The sequence below is a fragment of the Castor canadensis genome, chromosome 2, assembly GCF_047511655.1.
Source record: "Castor canadensis chromosome 2, mCasCan1.hap1v2, whole genome shotgun sequence".
NCBI lineage: Eukaryota > Metazoa > Chordata > Mammalia > Rodentia > Castoridae > Castor > Castor canadensis.
Genome location: NC_133387.1, coordinates 167,308,977 through 167,330,604, shown reverse-complemented (window position 1 = coordinate 167,330,604; position 21,628 = coordinate 167,308,977). Strand labels below are relative to the sequence as shown.

Genomic DNA, 21,628 nt, shown 5'->3' with positions numbered 1-21,628 from the left:
TTTAGTAGGTACCTCTGCCAGCACTGCCACCCCAGATTCTTATTTGGAGTTTACATACAGCCTTACCCTCAGCGTTCTTTTAATGTCTTCAGGGTGACAGAACGGGTCCAATCCCTCAGCTACAGATACTACAAAGATAGCTACCAAGACTTATAGTAACTTAGATATTTATGACAAAGAATGCCATGTATTCCTAGGCAAGAACCCCGTTCCTCCTTGGTTGTGTTCCTGAGGCTTAGAACTGTGCTCATCTCTCAGATGAGTGGTTGGACCAGTGCATGGGCAGATTTATTGGATGGATGAATGGATGGACGGACAGATGGACAAATGAACAAATGTGATAAAGTTAGCCACCACCAAGCTTTACCTAGAAAACGTGAGTTGTGGTCCTGCATGTACCACCGGAACCTCCTTTGCTGGAGAGCGATCCGTGGTGGCCGTTCCTCCGATGTGCAAGCTTTAGAGCTACAACTCCTCCCCACCTTTAGAGCTCAGCTCCTCCCCACCTTCCAGGCCCTGTGATTGCTTTGCATAGCAGAAGGTCACGGTCGGTTGAAGTCCACCTGCAGAAACTGCAGAAGCACACACCTAAATCAGGGAGTGCCTGGGACGGGATAGGAAGGAGGGTCAGGAAGGGTCACGAGCGCAGAGGGAAGTGCAGTTCGGGCGACTGGAGGCTTTGGCAGGAGGTGGATGGAGGGTGGAGAGGCAGCGGGCGGGCTGGGCGGGGCGGGGCCGCGGCGGCCTCCTGCACCTGCTGGGGCGGCGCTGGGCAGTTGGCGGCCGGCGCTGGCAGCGGACACCTCGGAGGCGCCGGGCGCAGGTCAGACAGGGGGCTCGGACCAGGGGCCGGGAAGGAGGCGCCCACCGGGAGGGGATCCGCTGGGAAGGGGACTCAGACAGATCCGGGAGCTCAGATTTGCGTGGGTCTCCACTGAGGATGGCGCTGGGATGGGGAGGGGGCCGCGGAAGCCTCCAGCTGCGCCCCGCGCATCCCGACCCGGGCTTTCGCAGCCCTAAAACTGAAATGACTCAGGTGAGGGGACCGAGTGGGGCTCCTGGCCTCCATGCAGCCCGCGGGAGCGGCTCACGTCCGCCCTAAAGACCCCCCAGCTTTCAGTGCTCCACACACACACTTAAGTCGTGCGCACAGGGACCCTATCTGTTGCTCCTTGTTAGCTCCGATCCCGACGTGTCCCTTCTTCCAGGAAGTCTGGTGTCTGTTAATGCCAGGGGACTGATCAAGTCCCTCAAGTCACTATTCAGCTTGCACTGATAGGGCAAGGGGTAGAAGCAGAAGGTGGGATCAGCCCTGCCAGGTGAGGTTCAAGTTGGTGTCTTAGCCCAGAGGGGTGATCAGAGATCTGATCCAATCTTCCACAGAGGAATCCGGTGTATATTTCAGCCAGGAAACCAAGCGCTTTATTAGTTTGAAATCACCTTACAATTGGAGGGCAGCCCCTCCTAAAAGTCACAGAAATGGCCATTTCCTTTCCATCCTCACTGGTGCCTGCCATTTTCGTCCTCTTCCCCCACCGCTTCCCGCATCGCCCCGCCCAGCGCTCCCGTTTGACGCCTGAAGTGGCCTAGCCTTCTAAACCGAAAGGCAGACAGCATTGGGCCAGTAATCAAACACTCATTTTAATAGGTAGTGTGGCTTATTTTTCAGAAGAAACGTGTCCTTTTTAAAAATTCAGTAGAATCTGAGTTTTATACCTTGAAGTAGAGAATTGTAATACATTGTGAGATATGAGCCTAGGGCACGTCAGACTTGGTGCTTCACAACAGTCTTGTCACCCTCTGCTCTTCTGGTCTCTAGAAAAGCTAGGGAATTGACTTTAAGGCTTCTTTGAATATGACGCCTTGGTTTTACAAGGGGGGAGTGGCTGTGCAAGGGGAGGGTAGGGCATTTTCTCTGTGCACATTATTTGTTCTGTTATTATAGGAGCCAAGCACTCGATTTCCGTCTTCCTAAAGAGCTCTGATTTCCTCTCAGTTTTCCATGAAAGGTAGAAACACTATTGCCCACTAAATGCTATATATTCTGGGTCCTTCTCCAGCCCTTCTGGTTGTTGCTGCTTGTAATGGCTTAGATGAAGCTATTGAATTTCATGTGTAGCACCACTTACTCTATGTGGGGTCTCCCTTCATATGTCCCTGGCTATGGCTCTGGCTTAATCGTGGCAAATGGTACTTTGAGATAGGATTTGAGTGATGGAGAGAAAAGGGGTAATGAGATAGACTTCTGTTTATCTTCCCACTACTTCAAGATAACACCAACTGCCATACTTAATTGTTCAAAGTACAGATGATGCTTGTGTTGGGTATAATCAAAGGATTATCTCTCCTCTTCAGACATCTGCATGCTGAAAATGGGTAAGGTTCATTTCACCGTAAGTAAAGCCACCCCGATAGCCAAAGTCCTGAAATTTCAAACCTTCTTAACTATAAGAGAATCAGAATCATTAGTGTGCTGTCAAGAAATGGGTGTGTACATAGACACGCATCTTAACCCACATTTGTTTCTACAGACAGGTCATAAGACAAACACTAGGTAAGACTGTACTGAATATGAGCAGCTAGAGGACACAGGCAAGCGGAACTCTGAGCGTCCAGCCTTCAGACCAGCCCGCCTTCTCCCCCAGACTTTCACTGGAGCTAGAAACAAGCGAAAAAGAAATCATTTCAATTTTAGTTGCTTTGTTTCTTTTATTTGTTCTCCTGTGTAAAAATTAGATGCTCACAAAGTACATTAGTAGAGGCCAGAAGGAAGGTCCAAAGGTCTATCAGCCACCTGTATATGATGCAGTTACATTGGAGATACCCAGACATGCCAAGATAAGCCATTATCACTATCTTGCTAGTAATCAAAGCATTATGGGGCTTCACAGAGCACAGAGTGGTTTCTGTAGCAGCACTGTGAGGTAAGAGTGGTGAGTGCTGTCTGTACCATAAAAAAGGAAACTGAATTGGGGCATTGTTGTACTTCTGGCTCAGGGTTATTCAATGGTAGAACAAGCATCCCAACCAGAATTTCTTCCAAAATGGAAAAACACCCATGGGTAGGGGTAGTGGTGTCATTTGCTTAATTTTGTGATGGGAGATTGTGGTTCATTTCTCCTGAACATACGTTTGTTTATTTATTATTTGTTTATTTATTTTTGAGACAGATTAATTTTTTATTTTCTTATTATGTAAACCAGGCTGGCCTTGAACTCACAATTCTCCTGCCTCAGCCAAGTGCCGGGCTATAGGGTCCACCATCTCACCTGGTTTTTTGTTTTTTTGTTTTTTTGGTTTTTTTTTTTGCAGTACTGGGGCTTGAATGCAGGGCCTACACCTTGAAACACTCCACCAGCCCTTTTTGGTGAAGGTTTTTTCAAGATGGGTCTTGCAAACTGTTTGCCTGGGTTGACTTCAAATTGTGATCCTCCTGATCTCTGCCTCCTGCGTAGCTAGTATTACAGGTGTGAACCACTGGCACCCGGCTCTCCTAAACATTTTTTTCATATATTCTCTGACTTGAACTCTTAGAATGTAAGTTTGGAGATGGGTTGGTCCATCCATGCCGCACATCCTTGTTCAATGTCATCACAAGAATATTTTAGGCTGGGAATAGCCTTAAAGATCTTCAAGTCCAATCTTCATGTACTTCAGAAAAGAAAATAAGGTTCTGGAAAAGTTAAGCAAGTACTCCATGTTCCTCCCCCAAATCTACTTGGTTAAAGAACTACATCTAAAACCTAGGTCTCCTCAGGTTCAAACCGTTGTTCTTTCTGCCATCTAGTCCCTCAAAAGTCCTCTAAATATATATATATATTGATCCAGTCTGTTGTCTTGAGTCATAGTGTCCTGGATTAAAATGTACATTTCCTTGATTTATTATGGAGTTATGTTCTGATAAGCCCCTTTGTAAACTGAAAATATCAAAAGTTAAAATGCATTTACCACACCTAACTCCTGACCATGCCAGCCTGGCAACACGGGACACTGTGCTCGTTAACTGACTTGGAGTGCACTCGCCAACTGCCCAGCCTCACAAGTATACCAATACACAAAAGGGCATTGTATGGCCAGCCTGAGGGAAGATCGAAATGCAAAACTGAACACATGTGGCTGTCACGCCATCATAACTCAATAATCCCTAAGTTGAACCATTGTAGATCAGGTTCATGCCTACTGATCCTCCTGTTCTATTCTGTGTCCTGTGAGGGACAGAGCCTTCTTTGTCCCCCTATGTGATTCCTAGCACAGTGCACTTAATCAAATGTGTTCAATACATGTTAAATAAGTGTCTGAATACATATGAGATGGCATTAGAATTTCATTCAGCTACAAGTGACAGAAGGTGGCTTAAACAAGGAGTTTGTTCTTCAGTAACTAGGAGTGAGGAGAAGGCTCGCAAAGGACTGCCTCCTGGAACAGGCTCTTTGTGTCTTCCTGCATGTGTGGGACTTTCCTCCTCACCTGGCAGAGGTGCTTATCTCTCCTGTATTTTGGCAGAAGGAGGGACAGAAGGCAGTACCAGCTGGTTCTCTCCTTTCTGGTAACTACTAAGAGTTTTTCTGGAACCTCTGCCCATGGAGTTCTTACATCTCACTGACCAGAACTGTCACATAGATGCTCCAACTGCAAGGCAACCTGGGGAAATCTCGTGTTTTACTTGGACAAGTTACTGGAACAAGTAAGAGGAATTCACTTAATAAGGAAGAGAGAAGATGGATATTGCCAGGGGAGGAGGGGAGTATCTGTGTCACCCATGAATCCTTTATGAGTCACAGACTGTTTCTAAATGGGCTGGTTTATTTATTTGTTTTACTAAAAAAGCTATAGATAATGCAGTGAGTCTAAGGGGAACTTTTGAAAACAGATTCTGAGGCCTAACTCAAGAAATGCTGGTTACAACTGGCCATCCATATCTGGGGGTTCTACAACCACAGATAAAAACAACCTTGGATCAAAAACAGTAAAAAAAAAAAAAAAAGAAAGAATTGTGGATACACTGAACATGTACCAGCTTTTTCTCTTTGTCATAGTCCCTAAATAAAACAGTATGAAAATGATTTACACAGCATTTCTATGCATCCATCCTGTCAGGGTTTCCTAAGTGGTGTAGAGACGATTTAATTTACATGGAAGACGCATATAGGTTCTATGCAATGCCGTTTTGATTGAGATAATTGAGCACATGCAGATTTTGGTGTCCCTAGAGGTGCTGGATACTGAGGGATGACTGTTAAAAAGTCTGGACAAGTCTATGACTCTCTGGAATTCCAAGTGCTTTGCCTGCAGGCAGTTGCATTTTGAGAAACACTGAATTTGGGGTTAGTTTAGTAGAAGTGGCTTTAATTTATTCCCAACTGCTTTTCTGCCCCGTTCTTCTTGAGGCTATTACTTTTTTTAAACTTTCCTTCTTGGACAACACAAATCATGGTTTAGTGTTTGAAGTTGTTGGTCCTAGGTTTATATGGAGTTTTTACTGAGTCGCCTCTCCTGGCAGTGCTTTTGTCTGTGTTTTTCTGATCGTTACTGACGTGTTTCTAAGTGGCATGTGAATATTGACCATTTCTTTTTCTTTTTTTTTCCAGTTCTGAAAAACACCTATTGACATCTTATCTTGGAGGGTGAGGGTTTGGCTCTTTACACCCTTACTCTTCCCTCTTACATTGGCTTCCCTTTCTCTAAGCTCTCTAGAGGTCTAGCGCAATGGCTTGCTGTGTGAAAGGTAAGAAATATTCACATTATAGTAACTAAGGAAATATTGTTCCCAGCTAAGCCATATGACATATCCTGGTCTTTATCCTTCCTGTCTTCACCAAACCTTTTGTTTTTGTTTTGTTTTATGTTACTGGGGCCTATACCTTGAGCCTCTCCACCTGCCCTTTTGTTTATGATGGGCTTTTCTTTCTTTTTTTTCAATTTTTTTTTAGGATAGATTCATTATATGGGGGAGGGGGATTCACAGTGACAATTCCTATTAGACTTCCATTGTACATTATTTGGGTCTCAAGAACTGTTTCCCTGGGCTGGCTTTGATCCTCCTGATCTCTGCCTCCTGAGTAGCTAGGATTACAGGCGTGAGCCACTGGCACCTGGCTTTTTCACCAACCATTTTGTTTCTCCCGGAGTTAGTAATTGCTACATTTTCTTCAGGTGCTTAGTGATTTGAGCACTCCTCACCAATTCTTACTCAAACTCTGGTAGAATGATAAAATTCCTCTCAATAAAGTTAATCATCAGGTCATTAATGAATTTTTTTGGAAGCATCCAGGCTCAGACCTCCATTCTCTGGAACTGACTATTCTCGGTCTGCTGGTTGTTCTGGGATGTCCCCTCACTGCTGCCCTGGAAATGATGACTGAGTTTTTGCAGGGAGAAGGGAGTGCTGGAGATGGAACTCAGGGCCTGGAGCTTGCTAGGCAAGTGCTCTACTAAAGCCCCACCCCCAGTCCTTTTGTTTTACTTTCTTTTTCAGACAGGCCTTGAGCTCCTGCCAGGCTTGGTTGGGGCCTCTATTCTCCTACCTCCACCTCCCAAGTAAGTAGTTGGGAGCGCAGGCATGTGCCACAACACTGGCTTGGATTCTCTCTCTTTATTTTTTTCTTTTCTCCTTTGACATAGCTTCACAGGGAGGCAGAAGCAGACTTATCTTAGAGCAAAGGACACTCATGGTGCCCCTCTGAGTGCTTGCAGTTGTCTGGTAGAAAAGCCAGTTGCTGTCGGAAGCATTTGGGGTAAATTTTCTAAAGAGATCTTAAAAGAAAGGGCCCCGAATCTGCACAGCCCTCATGTGCCATGATTTCTTTTCTGATCCTAAATACATACTTATACCCAATTTTGGATTTGTAATTTTATTATGTCTTTTTGTAACAGGGACTCCTAAAGTTATATGAGTCTCGGGTCACCCACGGCCCTCCCTGCTGCTGGTTGAGATCTTGGCACATTTAAGATGTCATTTTTCTTCCTTCACACTTGCCTAATGATTTTGGATATTAATTGGAAACAATTTCCTCTCTGAATTTTGAAAGCATTGCTCCATTTTCTTGTGCTTTCTTACAGTACTGGTTTGGTTTTGCAGATTTTGTTTGTATGTTTTGTCTCAAGTTTGGTGGGACTGAGGTTTGAGGTCAACAGCTTGCCCTTGCTAAGCTGGTGCTTTACCATTTGAGCCATGCCCTCCCCTTAACTGTGGGGCCCTTCAGTTCCTTCCACTGCCTTTGATCCAAACCTTCTCTTTGATCTGTTTGTTTTTCTTCCCCCTCCCTCTACCTTTATCTGCCACCTGGTATATTTTAGACAAAGCACCTTGTCATCCTAAATTCAGAATACCTGCTCCACCAATCCTGCAGATGTCCTTTTGGTCTCAGTGTGCAAGTCTCTCTCTTCTGGATGTTCCTGAGACCATTTCTGCATTGGTCTCACTGGTCCTATTTATTTGTTTTTATGAAAGTTTTAGAACATTAACTAAACTACAATGTAAAGTCTGTGGATTACGGTTTCTCTATTGCCACATCAGCAATAGTCCCTGTACTCTCCAGGACATGGAGGCTGGGCTGAGAAGAGCCTGGCATAAACCACACTCCTACTACTAATAAATGTATGCTAACCAAATACATCGACTTAAAGATCATTTTCCCCAAAATCCTTAGGAGAAATTGATACTGCAGAATGATTATCGTGTTGGTGCTGTGGTTTCAGATATGGTTTGGGGATGGGGGACTCACCCATACACCAGTCTCTGAGGCACAGTAGTAGATGACCAAAGACTCATCAAGTGCCACAGGCTGAGTGAGACAGTGAAGAGACCTAGAGCCTGACCCGGATGGCTCCCTGAATGGAACAAAGCTACCAAGAACAGGAGGTCAGTTTCATGCGTTCATTCTGCTCTCACCCTGGCCGACCTTGCTCTAATTCCTACATTTCATTTTGTGATGTATTAATGAGGAGCACAGATATAGGGGATTTTAGAATTAAGAAGGGCCATGATACTTCTTGCAAACTACAATTTAAAAAAGAAAAAAATAGATTCCAAGAGTATATGTGTTTTGCTCAAAGTCACAGTCGACAGAACTTGGGCAGCAACCAGGTCTTCTCTCAGAGGCCAGTGTTTGTTTCAGATATTGACAAAGAATGGAATTTAGACCAGATTTGTTCTTTGGACTTTAATTTAGGATTCCAGTAAAACTGCCTAATTTTCATAACAGCTTGAAAGAGGCAAGGAAGAGGCCTTGGTCAAATGCTACCCACTTTATAAAGCCTTCTCAAATTCTCTCTGGGTTGTTTTGGTTTTTTGACTGTTGCTTTGGTTTTTTGTATTTTCTTGTTTTGTTTTATCAGTGGAACTGGGATTTGAACTCAGGGTTTCATGCTTGCAAAGCTGGCACTCTATGGCTTGAGCTGTACCTCCAGCCCAATATGCTCTGGTTATTTTTGGAAATGGGATCTCTCAAACTGTTTGCCCAGGCTGGCCTTCAACCTCAATCCTCCCAATCTCAACCTCCCAAATCTCTAGGATTACAGGCGTAAGCCACTGACCTGGCTCAAATTCTCTTGTGAGTTACTCACTTCTGATTGTATATGCCCAAGGATTGCTACCAGTATATCACACGATGTTCAATCTTTCACAGTTACCCAGCTCTCTACAGATTGTAAACTCCTTCAGGGTAGAGATCATTTCTTATTAACTTTACTATTTTGTAAGGAACTAGCAGAATCTGGTATTTAATTGGGAGTGGGGAGAGAGACAGAGAGAGAAAGAGAGATGGGAGGGGACAGGGCTGAGGCCACCTTCTGCTTAGGAATGAGACTGGGCTGGGAGTGGGTGGTTTTGTTCTGTATCATGGTGACACCATGCCGAACAAGGTCCAGACTCTTATTCTGATGTTACTCTTTCTGACTGTGTGGCTCCTGAGAGCCACCCATACAGGAAATATCAATGATGGTAGTAGTGCCATTTTTTAAATTATTATTTTATTGTTGTACTGGGTGGGAGTACACTGTGGGATTTACAAAAGTTCTTACAGTATTTCAAATATATCATACTTGAATTCACCTCGTCCATCTTTCTCCTTTATCCTCCCCTCCCCCCATTCCCGGGATAGTTTGAACAGGTATCACTTTTCCATTTACACACTTGTGTACACACACTTGCACTAGATTCACCCTCCCATGCCCTTTCCCCTAGGCAGGACCTGTTCTGCCCTCCTGTTCTCCAATTTGAGTAGTGCCAAATTTTAAAGAGGGCATTGCACTCCAGACCTACTTAGGCTTGTCAGGCTACCACAGAGCAGAGACATGCCTTAGCCTAAGTTCAGGACCATGGTCTCAGTCACATCCTCCTGTGAGCAAGAGAGAACTTTCAACACTGTCCCTACCTTCTGTCACTCAGCAATTCACAGAGCAGGAAGTAGTATTAACCTTGCTATTTTCAAGGTAACAAAATACAGGCTTGGCTGTATTCCAAAGGAAACTCAGATAGAAGCAATCTGAGTGTTCTTTCTGGAAAGGACAGAATCAGAAAGTCTAAAAATCATGTCCTGTAGCAAAATAATATGGTACGATACTTCACTACTGACCACGCAAACACCCCAACCCATAAAACAGATATAAATGCTCAGGGTCTGCCTTCTCTGGGATTGGGTAATTTTTCTCTTTGTGGGGTCAGCTACTCAAAAGCAAAGGACAGCAGCCTTAAGTTCAACAAGTGTACCTTTCTGGGGAGGTTTCTCCCCCATTAACACTGGGACTAGGTATAAGAGCACCAAATTAGATAGGAAACTCCATTTATAAAATGCTTACTCTGGTCAACTGTTAGATTTTTTCAGTTAATCCTCACAAGAGCTCCAAAATGTAGGTATTCATGTCCTAGTTTTAGAAGGCGGAGCACTGAGATTCAGGGAGATGAAAATTTGATCAAAACTAGGATTGATCTTGAACTCTTGACACTCCAGTTCCTCCTTAAAGAAAAGCTTAGGAACCCAGTTTCCTTTAGGAAAATCTAAGAAATCGAAGTCTTTTCTATCTCTGCTTTCCTTGGGCTCATATATGAGTTGGTGTATATCCTTTTTCCAGGGACTCTCGGGCACATAGACCATAATGTCTGTTCAATTTAACTTTTTAGTATACTCTTTTAGTCAGTCCAATCCAACACAATTTTAAGGTTTACAACATAGTGCTCCCATGGAAGATAATGACTAGTGGCCTTCCTTAGTCAACTAGGTGATAGGGTGATGAGGCCAGCCAACACTATCCTACCCAACTCTGCTATTTGGATTATTAGATGCCATGCCAGTTGCCTTTGCATGTGCTGTGTGCTGTTCCTGGAACTCCACCCACACTGATGACTAATGCTTGCTTGTTTTTCAGGGACACTTTCAAGACACTTCCCTTTATTGTGTTTCTGTCACTTCCCCCTCTAAACAGCAATCCTTCCTTTCTTTTCATAATACTCTGTAGATGCTAGCACTTTATATGTATCATAATAATTTAATCCATTTTATCACAGTTCTAGTAAGTTTAAGGAAAGTCCTTCTTCGAAGAGTCATGCAATATCTACTTTTGAGATTAGAAGGGTAGGCCAGGCATGGTGACTCACATCTATAATCCCAGCTATTGGGAGGTAGAGATGAGGAGGATTATGGTTCTAGGGAAGCCCAGGCAAAAAATTGTCTGGACACCATCTCCACCAATAAGCCAGGTGTGGTGATGTACAGGTGACTGAGTCACAAGCACTCTGTCCTTGGGAATAGATTAATGCTATCACTGCCACAGTCCCATCATTACAGAGGGAGTGGGCTCCTCATACAAAGACGAGTTCAGCCCCCTCCTGCCCTGTTTCTCCATACATTCTTCTGCCGTAGAATGACACATTAACACTGCCTGCTGATGAGTATGGAGGTACACACCTATAATGCCAGCACTTGAGAGGCAAAGGCAAGAGCAAGGCAAGGTGAAGGCCAGCCTTGTCTACATATTGAGTTCCAGATAGCCTGGCCTACATAGCAAGACCCTGTCTCAAAAAACAAAGCAAAACAAACCAGATGCCTTTGCCAGGTGTCAGTGCTTTGACATTGGACTTCCCAGCCTCCAAACCAGTGAGGCAATACATTTCTGTTTTCTGCTCATTAGAAACTTGCTAGCCTCGAGAATTCTTATAGTAGCACACACAGAATGTAGGTAGAAAGATGTATGTTAAAGGTACTTCTGATATCTTGAACTGAAATAAGGAACGTGCTACTGAAAACTAGAATAAACTTGAGCCTTGTTTCAAGTGGCAGAGAACTTGGTTGAATTACTAATATTCTAGCATTTTGTGGAAAGCAAAACTCATAAATCTTAAACTCAGATATTTAGTAGACATTTCTCTTTTTTTATCATATTGTTGTACAGGGGGTATGTTGTGACATTTACAAAAGTTCTTACAATATGTCATGGTTGAATTCACCCCCTCCATCATTCTCCTTTATCCTCTCTCCCCATTCCTGGAATAGTTTCAATAGGTCTCATTTTTCCATTTTCATACATGAGTACATAATATCTCCACTACATTCACCCTCCTACACCCTTTCCCTATATCCTCCCTCCTCCTACTGGTACCAACCCCCAGTAGAGGAGTTTTCTAGACAAAGTATCAAAGATGTTGCCTGGTGTCTCCTTGCTGCTTATTGTAAGATGTAAGATGAAAAAGGAATGTTTTAATTTAAAAAAGGAACCAAAACTTGAAGATTCAGGAAATTCTCAGCCTATCCCTTTGGCAAAAAAAAAAAAAATGAGAAAGTATATTCTAGACAGAACATGAAAGGTGTGGGTGGGCATCTAAAAAGATTACCTAGGTGACAGGCTCATGGATACAGTAAACCATCTCAGCAAAAGTCAGAGATACAAAACCCGGCCTGATGGCACATGCCTGTAATCCCCCTGAGGCAGAAGAATCATAAGTTCAAAGCCTACATGGGCTATATAGTGAGACTCCATTTTGAGAAAAAAAAGTCAAAACTAGAAATGCAGTTGGTTATCTGGGAACACCTGTGGAAGACCTTCTTACCTAATGGTAAGGCCCTGTGAATTGCATGGGAGACTCTTCTGGTTCATTTTCTATTGCTACAATGAACATCTGGGGCTGGGTAATTGATGAAGAGCTTTATTTTGGCTCGCAATTCTGGATACCGGAAAGCCACATCTAGTGAAAGTCTGGTGCTGCTTCGTAGCTTTGGCAGAAAAGTAGTAGCACAAGTGGGTGCACGAAGAGGCAAAGCACAAGGGGCCACCTTGCTTTATAACGCACTCTTGTGATAAGTGACCCAGTCTTGCGAGAAAGGCATTAACCCATTTACAAGGACTCCACCCCTACAACCAGAACACTTCCTACTAGGTCCCACCTCCCAACATCACAGCTTTGAGAACCAAGTCTCAACGTGAGTTTTAGAGGGGACAAACCATATTCAAACCATAGAAGAGGCCACCAAGGCTCTGAGAAATTATATCAGACACTCTGCCAGTGTGGACTAAAGGTGACAGAAATGGGGGCAGAAGGAGGCTGTCAGACTTCTGGAATTCTGTTGGATCATCTGATAGAGCTATATGGCTGACATGTTTACTACAAGAAAAGGGAAGCATGACCTCAAAGTTCAGAGGTCCACAAGACTTCCACTACTAACTTGGACTAAAAGGACACAACTGTCTCCTCCTTGGCTTTTGGGGGCAGGACCACATTCCCCATTTCAGGGGATGGCCCGATCTCCTTGGTTTCAATAGGCCAGGATTCCCCAGTTCAGAACCAAAGGAGCCCCCACCCAGGGCACAGGGGTCAGGGTCACTGCTCCTGTTGGCCAGGAAGTCAGGGCCACCCATGGACCCAAACAACACAGCATCAAGCCAAAGAAGATGACTGTCAAGGCTTCAAGTCTAACAGAATTCTGCATACTGATTTCCAGACTCTCTTGGGACCCATGACACCTTTCTTCTTTTCAGTTCCACCCAGTGGAATGGGAATGTCGGTTCTATGCTTGTCCTATTTTGGAAGCAGATAACTTCCTGTCCTGGAAAAGAGTTTTGCCCCGCAATGAATCATAACTCTGGTCTTACCCACACTCACATGTGGTTCATAGTTGGTGCTGGAAGGCTAAGGGTTTTGGCACTGTCGGAAATGGTGAATATCTTTGCATGTGAGGAGACATGAATTTGGGGGGTGGGGGAGCAGGCAGAGTGTGATGAGATGAATTGTGCCCCCCAAATTCATGTTCAAGTTCTAACTCCTTGTCCCTCAGAAAGGGACTGTATTTGGAGATAGAGTTCAGTTCTTTTTTTTTTTGGTGGTACCAAGGATTGAACTCAGGGCCTCACGTTTGCCAGGCAGGTGCCCTACCACTTCAGTCACACCTCCAGCCCTTATTTGTGTTGGGTATTTTCAAGATAGGGTCTCTCAAACTATTTGCCCAGGATGGTTTGGAACCTTAATCCTCCTCCTCAATGTCTCCTGAATAGCTAGGATTACAGACATGAGCCACCAGGGACTGGCAAGATAGGGTCTTTACAGAAGCAATTAGATTAAAATGAGATCATACGGGTGAGCCCTCTTTCAATACAACTAGAGTCTAAAAAGAACTTGGGAACACAGACACACATAGAGGGAAGACTGCGAGGACATAAGGAAATTGTATATCTGTAAGCCAAGGAGCGAGGTGTCAGATAAAACCAACCTCATCAATTCTTTCATTGTGAGCCTTTAGTCTCCAGAACTGTGAAAAGAGGAATTTCTATTGTTCAGGCAGGCTTTCCAGTCCATGATACTTTGTCATGGCAGCCCTAGAAAAGTGAACAAGAGTTTAGTTTAATATAGGGAAATAATATTCAGCTATAAAAAGGAACTATTAGTGATACATGCTACATTATGGATGAACCCTGAAAACATTAGGCAAACAGAAAGAGCCAGTCACAAAAGACTATCCATTCATTGTATGGTTTAATTTATTAATTGAACAGGCAAATCCATAGCTATAGAAAGTAGATTAGCAGCTGCTCAGTGTGTGGGGGCAGGGAACTAGAGGGGATAAAGACTGGCTGATGAGTAGAAGGTTTCTCTGGGGGTATGATGAAAATGTCTGAGACTAACTGGTGATTGTTGCCCAACTCTGTGAATATACTCTAAAGTATATTTGAGTATACTTAAAGTGTTTACACTTTAAGTAGGTTAACTGTGTGGTATATGTGGATTACATCTCAATTAGGCTTTTTTTTTTAAAGGATATAGGCCACAAGGAAGAAAAATTCTGAGCAAATGGGCTATTATTATGGCAGTACTGGGGGGTTGAACTCAGAGCCTTGTGCTTGCTAGTCAGCCACTCTATCACTCGAGCCCAGGAAGTGGGCTTTACCTCCACAAATAGGGAGAGGAGCCCTTGTAAGAAGAAATAAATGATGACAGAAATAACAAAGAAAGTGAGGCAGGTTAAACCTCTGCTTCTTTCAGAACAAAAGCTGTATAAGAAGCTTAACTGCCACGCATGGTAGCCTGTAATCACAGCATTCAAGAACCTTCAATAGCTGGGCACTAGTGGCTCATGCCTCTAATCCCAGTTACTCTGAAGGCAGAGATCAGGAGGATCATGGTTCAAAGTCAGCATGGGCAAAATGTTCAAGAGACCCTATCTTGAAAAAACCTATCACGAAAAAGGGCTGGTGGAGTGGCTCAAGGTGTAGGCCCTGAGTTCAAGCCCAGTACCGCAAAAAAAAAAAAAAAAAAAAGTAGAAAGAAGGTGAGGGAGGACAGGCAGAAGAGGAGGAGGAGCTGGGCTCCAGTAGAGGAGAAGGGTATCAGACTCTGTGTTATTGATACTTGGCTGTGGGGGCTGGGCTGCACCCTCTAGGACACTCATTAGGTGCAAGTAATGCCACCCCCCTTCTCTATTGTGACAACTAAAAATATCTCCCCATTTTGTACCTTTAGACTAGAGAACAGATCTGAAGACTTGGCCCTGTTGTGTGACAGACCCTAGTTGTGTGCATTTTAATTATGCTGTTAAGGGAAGGCAAGACAGGGTGAGACACTTGGACACCACTTCAAGGGAAAAGGTATCCTCCTGGTACCATGTTGTAAAAGGAGAAACGTCAGGGCAGTTTTATATACAATTTGCCAACATGGTTTGGATATGCCCCCCAGCTTTGTGTGGTGGAAGCCAGTTCCCCAATGCAGAGCTGTGGGGAGGTGGGGCCTAGTGAGTAGTCACCGGGCAGAGAGGGCAGAGGGTGAATGAATGTCACTGTGGGTGACATTGCCAGACTCTGTTCCTTGCCAGACTCTGATGCCTTGACATTGGACTTGCCAGGCTCTAGACCACCAGCCAAATAAACTTCTCTTGTTTGGAATTACTTACCCTGTCATATTCTGTTAGGTCAACAGAAGACAGACCAAGTCAGGCATGCTTTGGGTCTAATTTCTGCCATTCTTATGACATCACAACATCTTCTGTAGATTTAGTGGGCGTTTCAGTACTTGTTTTTAGCTGCATATGCCTGACCATTCTTCCCCATAACTGTTAGTCTAATATATACCTGTGTAATTCAGAATGGGTTAGGTTCTGCTGGGTCAGAGGCCACAAAGCCTCTTGGGCTTCTTACAGCTGCTGTTTTTCTCTCGTGCTCTGGGTTCTCATGGTTTCTTTGCAGGTCTGCTCCCTGGCTCTTCACTCTGGAAGGTAGGCTGCAGGAGGATCCACCATGTACACATGGACGGTGTGGTAGACGAAAGTGTTCTGGCGAGCACCGACGAGCACTGAACTGGCAATTTCATGCTTTAGCCCAGAGATAATTTACTAAGACACTTCTACTCAAAGCTCATGGGCCAGTACTAGTCCCAAGACCCCACCCAACCACTAGGGGACAGAAAGTGCAATCATACCATGTGGCTGGAAGACAGTCAGAAATACTTAATGATTACCATTAAATACTCCCATATCCTATTACCTCCTGATTCATATAGTCATGTATACATATATGTAAATTTCATATATGTAGAAATGCATGGAGGCCATTATTATTGTTTCATGAAATTGAATCATGTTCAAGTAGTCTTTTTGGGCTGTACTCACCTTTGAACTCAGGGCCTCGCACTTGGCAGGCAGGTGCTCTACCACTTGAGCTACATCCCCCCAATAAAGTAGTCTTTTTTAACTTGCTTGTCTCAGCCAACAAAACCTCCTGAGAAACCTTCTCAGCCAGCTGGTATAGGTCTGATTCATTCTTTCTAATAGTTGTATCATATTCCAGGATGGTGATAAAATATATTCAGTTGAGAATATGATTGAAACTAAGTAGAAGTGTGGATGATTGATGGTCTATATTTTTTGTGTCACCAATTTCTGGTGATAAATTGGGAGGGATTGGCTCCACCCCTTCCCCCTGCCACGAAAGCCCAGTCTCCAGCTCTCATAATGCTGGATGCTGGTTCCTGGGCCGAGGCACATGGAGGAAACCAGAATCCCCCCACCCGCTTTGATCTCTCACTCATCTAGACATCCCTCTGTCATCATCCCCACTGTACCCCTCCAAAATAAGGAGAAATCCTGCTTTTTCTTTCAAGTACCATGTCCAGTTTTATTTTTGCAGGCACCTGGCACCAGTCATGTTCTCTTCCCCTCTGCACCTCTTCCTCTCTCTACTCTTGTGGCCTCCTTCCTCCTGTCTCCCTGTTCCCCACTCTCTGTTGCCCTGACCTCTCTCTGACACCTTCTACCTTTTCTTCCACTTCACTTACCACAAATGAAAGGGGGAGAGAAAGAGGAGAGGAGGAGAGGAGGGGGGAGAGGAGGGAAGGAGAACATAGATTCAAGAAAAGATTAAAAAGAAGAGAGTAAGCTGGGTGCCAGCGGCTCACGCCTGTAATCCTAACTACTCAAGAGGCAAAAATCAGGAGGATGGCAGTTCGAAGCTAGCCGGGCAAATAGTTCGGGAGACCCTATCTCCAAAGTACCCAATACAAAAAGGGCTGGTGGAGTGGCTCAAGTGTTAGAGTGCCTGCCTATCAAGCGTGAGGCCCTGAGTTTGAATTCCAGTACTGCCCCCCCAAAAGATATACCATCTAATCTCACATAAATATCAACCAACAAGTAAATATAGCAAATTAAGAAAATTGGGGAATGCGTTTGTTTTCTCACTTGTGGGGTTTCTGTTACATCTGGAGGTCTTCTGAGCTATGGTCACACCGCCTGTGTATATTAGCACATTACTCGAGCACATTACCTTTCTACTTAATGTTCATTTTAGTTTTTACTTCCCACTCTCCTCACCCTCTAATATTCATTTTAAATAAGTATTTTATTTTAAATTATTTTTGAAGTTAGACTTCTCAGGGGCTTAGCCCATTTTGTTAGCCAAATTGCTAGAAGTCTAAATTTTTATTGCTCTATTTGAAGTTAAAATGGGCTCATCCTCTATCTCTACCATGTGCTCTGCAATGTAGCTAATCTAATGATTTAACCCATTAATTTGTAAATGAAAGAAGTCCGCATATCCTACCTCTTTTAGCCATCAAATGGAGGCACCCAGCCTTCCATGCAATATGTGGAAATTTAAGACTTTTGTACAGATACTCTGCTGGCCCAGCCATCACTGATGTGATTTTAGACCAGGGAAAAGGGAAGGCTGGAGCCTGACAAACTGGTATCAGGTGTATAGACGGGGTCAAGGACTCAGCCCTTACTCAGGCTACTCAGAGAAAATGAGGAAGGGCAGGGAGAAGCCAGCTAAACCACACATAGTTTTGACATACATTTGCAAAGCTGGTTTTTCTGCACCTTTGGCTAATAAAACAGAGGAGTGAAACAGGCTTGATCTTGAAAAGAACCTCTGTTAAACATTAAACGAAAGGAGAAGAGAGTTTTCTAGTTACACCAGCATGAAGAGGTGGGCAATTTCTTCCTGTAAAAAAGAAAACCAAAAATGCATAAAACTAGAAAAAAATTGTCAAAACCAACCATCTCATAGAATTAGAACCTGACCAAATGCAAACAAGAAGTGGAGAAGCATTTATTTCTAAAAAGCTAACTATCTTCCTGAAAGGAATAAGGGATTGTGGCGTTTCTTGCTTAGGACTCCTTCCATCGCCCCCTGGCCCCCTGCCCCAGCTCAGTCAGTGACTGCTAGGAAGACGGGGCCACCTGAAAGACTCATTTGGAATAGTGGCTGAGAGGTTGAGCATCCCTGCCAAAGGTAGCTAAACATGACAATGGATGCTTGGGAAGAGCAGGGAAGCCCACGGCTTGGCTATCCTCAGCTGTGGTCCACTCATGGCAAGCTTTAGATTAACCAAGAACTTAGCATGCAGAATGTGGAAACAAGAAGCCAGAGATGGATCGAGATAACCTCGGTCAGCTGACCCAGGAACCATGAGTCTGGTGTGCGGGGGAGACCTGAGAGAGCCCAGCAAAAGGAAAAGACCATGGAGACTGGAAAGCTGACCTTCTCCAACCCACACACAGATGGGTTGACAAAGGTTGGAAGCCTTGTAAAATTCAAGTATTTAAGCAAACCCATGCCCAAATAATCAGCTGCCTGCTATAAATAATTGGCTATGCAAAGGAGTGATCTCTTCAAAGCCAAGCAAAGAAATAAGAAGCAAGAATAACAAAACTAATCTGGGTATGACAATGCATACCTTTAATCCCAGCACTTAAGAGGCAGAGGCAGGATAATCATGAGTTTAAGGCCAGCTTGGGTCACATAGTGAGACTCTGTTTCAAAAAAAAAAAAAGTAGGGGGAGGAAGGGCTGGGGATGTGGCCCAAATGGTAGAGCACCTGCCTAGCAAGTTTGAGGCCCTGAGTTCAAATCCCATTACTGCCAAAAAATAACATTAATAATAACAAAACTTAGCAAAGACATTAGCATCAGTCTGCCATGTGAGAGACAGATTCCATAGTCCAGGCAAGTTACTAAAAAGGAAAAAAATTAAGAATTAATCCTTGGAAAAATAAAATAGAATTCAAAGTCGCTACAAAATAATCATCTGAAATGTTTGGTTTTCAAGTACAAATTATAAGACATGGAAAAAAACAGTAAGTTGTGAAAAGGGGGCAAAAAGTAGGAAGTAGAAAATAACTAAATCAGCTCAGATATTGTATTTAGTAGACAAAGACTTCAAAGCAGTCATTTTAAGTATGTTTAGAGAATTAAAGGAAACTGCTCAAAGAATTAAAAGAAAATATGATGAAAATTATTTGACAAATAGGGAGTCTCAATAGAGAAACACAAACCATAAAAACAATTAAATGGAAATTCCAGCATTGAAATGTACAATTACCAAAATTAAGAATTCACAAGAGGTATGTGAAGCTAAGGCAGAAGGATCACAAGTTTGAGGCTAACCTAGGCTATATATTGAGACCCTGTCTCAAAAAGAAACAAGCAAAAAAAAAAAATTCACTAGATGGGCTCATCAGATTTTGAGATAGTGGAAGAAAGAATTAACTTGTAAATAGATCAATAGAAATGATTGTTTGGAGAACAGAGAGAAAAAAAACCATGAAGACAAATGAAAAGGGTCTGAGACACAGGGTGATGTTAAATTTCCCCGCATATGTGTAATGGGAGCCTGAAAAGGAAAGAGAGAAAAAGATTGAAGAAATATGACTGAAAACTCCCCAAATGATGAAAAATATTGAATTATAGCCAAGCATCTTAACAAAAACATCAAATTTAAAAACACAAACAGAGCCAGGCATGGTGGAATAATTTGAGGGGTATAATCCCAGTGCTCAGGAGGTAGAGGCAGGAAGACTGAGAGTTCCAGGCCAACCTGGGCTATACCAGACCCAGTTCCAAAACAAAACAAACACACAAAAAAGAACCACACATGGGACCACGCATGGTAGCTGGTGCTTGTAATCCCAGGAGGGATCCCAGGAGGTGGAGATAGAAGGATTATAGTGTCAGGCCAACCCAAGCAAAAAGTTATTAAGACCCTATCTCAAAAACAAGCCAGACATGCCTATAATCCCAGCTATGCTGGAGGAGAAGGTAGAAGGATTATAATCCAAGGCCAGCCCTGTCAAAAGTGTGAAACCCTATCTGTAAAACAAACTAAAAACAAAGTGACTTGGAGCATGGCCCAAGTGGTAGAACACTTGACTGAGTTCAATCCCAGTACCACTGAGAGAACGAGAGAGAGAAAGAGAGACAGAGAGAGAGAGCGTACCACAGAGAGCACCACAGAGATATATCATAGTCAAACTGCTAAAAAAATAAAATGAAATCAATTAAGAAAATCTTGAAAGCAGCAGGAGGACAATGACTCACTCAATATAGGAGAATGACAAAATGATGGATGAAGGACTTCTGACTTCTCAGCAGTAACACTGGATGCCATAAATCAGTGAAATAACATATTCAAGTGTCAATCAAGAATTCTATACCCAATCCAACAACAGTCTGGTATCATTTAATGACAAAGATACATTCTAGAAACTCCACTGTTAGGCAATTTCATTGTTGGGCAAACATCATGAAGTATACTTACACTAAATAGAGTTACCTATCACTAGCAATATAATCTTAAAACACGCAGCCTGTCGTTAACCAAAACATGCTTATACAGTGGCTGATTATTCTTCAAAAGTGAGTTTGAAGGAAAGATACATCCAGAGAAGCAAAATTTAAATTTCATTGCTAACAGAACTTTCCTAAAAGAAAAAGGGGAGATGACACAGCAAGATAAGGCAATTACAAGTTTTCTACCATCACCTTCCCACAGTCAAGACTACCCTTTGTAGGAGTCTGGAAGTCCACCAGGGAATTTCTAGCACATTATTGAATAACAAAATCCAAGAGCTGGACACTGGTAGCTGATGCCTGTAACCCTAGCTACTTAGGAGGCAGAGATCAGAAGGATTGCAGTTCTATGCCAGCCTGGGCAAATTTTTTGTGAGACCCTATCTCAAAAAACCCATCACAAAAAACAGCTGGTGGAGTGGCTCAACATAAAGGCCCTGAGTTCAAGCCCTAGTACCTACCACAAAATATGTAATAAAAACTATCCAAGAATATGTAGAGGGGCTATGAATTGAATAAATCTTTTCTTTTGTATGTTAATTATCTCAGGTATTTTGTCATAGTAACAGAGCTAACTAATACAAGAGAGTAAAAGTAGTTTTACCTTATGCACCTAAAGATGGCAGAGTTCACAGAGTCATGAGAGGCCCTAAGAGCCTACAATTTCTCCCATTGGGTAAAATGAGAATACAATAGACTCTTGCTATTGGCAGGTGTATGGTCCAAGGACAGCTCTGTGGATAAAAACAACGCACACTCAGGATGCATAGACTTCAGGTGCTATATACTTCTGATGTTTGATTCATTTTTTTTCCTGTAAGGTCAGCCAACTTCTACTAAAGACTGTCTCACCAGGTCTCAAATTGTCACTTTACCTTGCTTTTGGGGCAGCATTTGCTTTTGAGGATGCAGATTTTCAAAGAATCCAGGGCAGGGAAACACTCAGTAGATCACACAAGATTTAAACACAACTGACAATAACGCAGGTCTGACTGAGAGCCTTCCCCACATCCACTGAGCTGCAGAACGTGCATTCGGGAAGTTAAGACTTTTTTTTAAATTTCTTTTGGGTTGGGGCCATGGCTCAA

The 21,628-nt window shown here is 43.3% G+C and overlaps 1 protein-coding gene across 3 annotated transcripts in view; it reads left to right on the top strand.

The window, feature by feature from the left end:
- The first annotated feature begins 734 nt into the window (after positions 1–734).
- Tmem45b (transmembrane protein 45B) overlaps positions 735–21,628 on the top strand; it is a 33,321-nt gene continuing 12,427 nt past the window's right edge. Inside the window, exon 1 of one of the 3 annotated variants that reach the window (XM_020166959.2) lies at positions 735–823. The gene's annotated coding sequence lies outside the window, so the exon portion shown is untranslated. Of the gene's footprint in view, positions 824–5,587; positions 5,726–21,628 lie in introns of those variants that run through there. The other 2 variants (XM_074066340.1, XM_074066341.1) reach the window with 2 other exon arrangements.